At 31.9% G+C, this 4724-nt stretch overlaps 1 long non-coding RNA gene across 3 annotated transcripts; it reads left to right on the top strand.

Annotated features, from left to right (window-relative positions):
• The first annotated feature begins 477 nt into the window (after nt 1-477).
• LOC145612525 (uncharacterized) lies at nt 478-3109 on the top strand. Of its 3 annotated transcripts, XR_014106633.1 has the most exons (3): nt 566-903; nt 1230-1290; nt 2308-3109. It is a non-coding gene; the product is annotated as an uncharacterized LOC145612525 (long non-coding RNA). The 3 variants fall into 3 exon arrangements; XR_014106634.1 differs by lacking the exon at nt 1230-1290 and having other exon boundaries at nt 478-809; XR_014106632.1 differs by lacking the exon at nt 1230-1290 and having other exon boundaries at nt 478-903.
• Nucleotides 3110-4724: the final 1615 nt, after the last annotated feature.

Raw genomic sequence — 4724 nt, 5'->3', positions numbered from 1 at the left:
CACAACGTTCGAAATCCTAAACATGCATCTAACATATAATTCATGTAAATAATCATGAATATGTAAAGCATAAGAATTTTGATGCATATTGGCAACTAGCTTGACCCCTTGAATTCTTTAAGTCTTTAAAAGGTCTTATTTTGCAACTTCATGGCTTTGTCTTCCAAGAACCTCCGTATTCAAGACTTGACCAAAATTATGCAACTATTAGTATCTATGATTAGGACTAATCTAAATATTAAGATACAAAAATACTAAACGGTACGCATACACTACTACAAAAGTGACCTTATGTAACACTTTATGGTAACACTTCTTTATGTTTAATAATGATTGATATTTAAGTAACACTCTTGTAACACATTGATAATTTGTAACATTTCATAGTAACACTTTTGCATTAGTAACACTTCAAGTAACACTTTTATTATAATTTTATAATAAGTAGCAGTTTGTAAGTGTTACTCTTTTTTTTATTTTTATTATTATGTTTACTTTTTTTTTTTAAGATTACTAGGTATCCCTGTAGTTATTTTAGGGATTTGAGTGGATATTTTTTTTTTTCCAATATTTTAAAAAAATCAGCGGAAGATTAAAGAGGGGAAATAATTGTATTTTGTAAGTGAAATGAAGCCGCCGCCACAAAACCCCAATTCTTTTTCTTCATTGATCTGAATATTTTTGCTCCATGAGTTCGTCGAGTAGCCCCTTTTGAAGCTATGCCGACAACCACCATCCAAGATGTTGTTGTTATCCTTTCACTCGCTCGTGTGTATCATTTCACAGCGAACAACACCGCAATTCGATCGGTATGGGTCTTACCTATTGTTATCTTCTTACGCTGCAGTCGCACCCCTTGTTAATTAGTAGTCTATGTTACTATTGTTGGTGAACCGTAAATTTGTAAGTGTATAATTACTCAAAATTGGTTTTTTCAATAGCAATTTTAATTTGGTTGCTTCAATTTCAATGGATTTTGACAGAGTAATTGCATATTCATTTTGCTTATTAATCGATCAAAAATACCTATCATACTATTGTTATTGAAAAAGTAATTGCATATTGATAGAGTAATTGCTGACATATTCACATTTTAGCATGTTCCAAGTTATTACTACCATTTTTAATTTCATAAATTATTAGACCCATATATATGAATCAATTGAACGAACTACTTGATATTTAACAAGAAATTTTATCCTATCTCTTATTGGTTTATGATTACTTAGGATAATTTTCAACTGTACATCTAAGTGACAGTATACATGTGAGAAATCCATTACCTTTGAGGTATGCTATTATTTTACCCTTCATTTCTTTCTTAGCCATCTTATTATGCCTTTTAGTCAATGTGAAACTATAAAACTATTTCATTCTACTGTCACGTATTTCTAACAAGGTTCATACTAATATTTAAGAAAAATTAAAGATTTGAGATTGAATTGATTGATTTATTGTGTTCGAAACAGATTAGTGTTATAAAATAGTATTAAGTAGAGTCATATACTTTATGTTATAGCCCTTTTTTATGGGTTCATCAACACATTGTTTGGATTGAGAGAGAATTCAATGGCTAGAAAGAGAAAAAAAAAATAAGGGATTCATTTTTCCTTTTTTGGATACCTTTTGATAGGAGGGAAGGGAAGGGAAATGGAAGGATTTATTTTCCCTCCCTCTCGATCTAATAAACAAAATCTTATTTTCACTCCCTCTCTTCCACTTTGCTATATATCCAAACAAACCATAAAGATGAGTTGAGTAATTAGCAAAGAAAATCAAACTTTATGGGCTTAGTGTTGTAAGGGATACAAAGGATTTTAATCGATCTGGAAGAAAACAACTAATCTAGCTAGTGTGTGTGTGAGAGTGTGTGTGGAGGGGGGGGGGGATGTAGTACCGCTAGCTAGTGTGTTGTGGTTTTTCGATGTGTGTCATGCTGGTCCAATCATTTTTCTTATATTAGGTAGTGTTATATTTTCATATAATGTATTAATTTTAGTGGCTACACAAATTTTGAATTTTCCCTCTGGGTTGTTTTACTAGCTTTGTTACATGCTGTCAATAACTGAGATACATGATTACATGTTTGAGCTCCGTCAATACCTTATTATAATATGTTTGTGTATAATTCTGACTAATATGTTGTGTTAACACTAGTTGGGGAACTTTACATCTCGCTCAAGTTGTAACTATAGCAAAAGTAGCTTAATGTATGGGTAAATACCTTCTTAAGATATTATTCAATGGATGCAGGCCTAATTTTCATGATTATTTACATTATAATAAATTTATTATGTGTAATTTCAGGCAGGCTATAGAAGAGATATTTGCATGAAGAAGGTATACTCTAGAGCCAAATAAATGCTTTGAATTTAATAGCCTTTTCTTTACTCCATATCTAATCCGCAAATGCTTTATCAATTTATCTTGTATTATTTATCCTTTAGTATTCACATCCTAATATAATGTATGAGATAATCTTATTAGTTTATGCCTTTTGAATGATATAACTTCTTAAAAAGTCAATCTTAAATTAGTGCCTTTGCGTGTGTATGTGTGCTTGTGTGTTTTGACAATCACCTTTGTTTTTGTAAGCCATCTTGTTTAAGTAGCTCTTATGGTATTTGATTTATTGATTCTGCGCTTTGTAACTGGGTTGTAGGATGAAATGTGTGATAGAATGACAACAAATCTTGCAAATGTGAAGATTCCAAGAGCTTCAGGATTCTTCTTCTCTAGAGTTGTCTGCTAACTGTTATTGTCGCTGCTGTCACTTACTATTGCCGCTGTCACTTAGTGGTGTTGTTGTTTTGCTGCTGCTGTTGTTACTGCTGTTTTTTGCAAATCTTCAGGACTGCTGCTACTGTTGTTTGTCGTCACTGATGTCTGCTACAGGAGGGTCAAAGAAATGATGATGAATTTGATGGAGTAGTGCATTTTGAGATCAAAAGACATATACACATGCATGGAGCAATACGATTGAAGATGGATAAGAACAATTAAGAACTACTATATCTTTGCTCTATTTTTTTGTATAAACAAAATTTAGAATAATGTATGGTTACTTAATTACATAGTGTCACTGATGTATAATATATTTTTGTTAAAATTCCACTTGTATATTTGCATAAGATATAAAATAATAAATCAATATAATTTATTTTTAATTATATATTATTTTTTTCCTTCTTCTCCTTAATAATAATAATAATAATAATAATAACAATAATAATAATAACAATAATAATAACAACAACAATAATAATAATAATAACAACAACAATAATAATAATAACAACAACAACAACAACAACAACAACAACAACAACAACAACAACAACAACAACAACAACAACAACAACAATAATAATAATAATAATAATAATAATAATAATAATAATAAATGTTACCTAATGATTAAAATGATGTTACATTAGTTTACAAAAATGATACATAATGTCGAATACAGTGTTATTATATGTCAAAAGATGATTTAAATGTGTTACCTAATAATCACTAAGGTGTTACATTAATTTATAAAAGTGATACATAATGTTTGATAAAGTGCTACTATAGGATTGAAAAATGTTACCAAAGATAAGTAAGTGTTACATAAAAAATAAAAAGTAGCACTTTAAAAATGATACTCATAGCATAAAAAGTTTTACGTAAGAGGGTTTATAGTAACATTTTTAAAAGTGTTACCATACGTCACCCTAAGTGTTACATAACACCTTAGGTAACATGGGCGGATGTATCACCCACTAAAGTGTTACCTATTGTCTATAATAACACTTTTACTACTTTATATAACACTTTTTGGGTGTTACTTAAGGTTAAATATGTACTAGTGATACCATATTTAGATTTACAAAAATACATCACGGATCGCAGTCGTATTTTCTATCCGAATCGGGCCCCACAAGTTGCCATTTTTATAAAACCTGTGAGAGAAAATACATTCCATTCATCCATTCACTATTTGTGAATGGCCCATGCATTTTACAACGATAAAACAAGTAACAATGCATAAACACGCTATAACTAGTAACTAATCTAGGTGGTTAATCCAATTAACACGCCTAATTAAAACTAGTCAAAGTTATTTTAACCGATTATGTAAATAAGTGCAATTAATATTTGATGCTCCCACTAAATTTCCTATCCATCTTAATTAATCCAATTAATTAAGCCGGTAAAACCCAATTATTTGCCAAAATAAAATTTTGCAAATGCCGCTCTTTAAAACTGAGGCCTAGCCTCCAAAATTTATTAAAATAATTAAAACCAAATTAGATTAATAAAATAATTAAACGGCATAATAAGCAAACACGATGCCAACCGTACTCAAATGGTTCACTCATTACATATGTGTCGTATGAAAGTCAAGGTTGTCTAACAACCTTGCACTATACGGCTTGGAGCACTTGCCTTCACCACCCCACGTAGCACTAGCTAGGTACACCCTAGTAGCGTTTGCTACGGGTTAAAAGGTGCTAGAAAAAAGGCCTCGACTGCTGCCCCTTTACAACAAAACACTAAGCACATACACTCACTAAAACGCTCGCACACCCACACACCATAGCACCCATGGGCTGCGCTACGGCAGCAACACGCACTCCAGGCACATGGCTGGTGCTGGTGCGTTGCTGCTGTGGATGGCCGCACATGCCACGCACATGGCCGCACACATCGAGCAACCCCTTGGCAGCCACATGCGGGCT

Source organism: Chenopodium album, chromosome 3, assembly GCF_948465745.1.
Source record: "Chenopodium album chromosome 3, dcCheAlbu1.1, whole genome shotgun sequence".
In the NCBI taxonomy this organism is placed as follows: Eukaryota; Viridiplantae; Streptophyta; class Magnoliopsida; order Caryophyllales; family Amaranthaceae; genus Chenopodium; species Chenopodium album.
The sequence above is the reverse complement of the archived record's forward strand: the minus strand, read 5'-3'. Positions and strand labels throughout refer to the sequence as shown.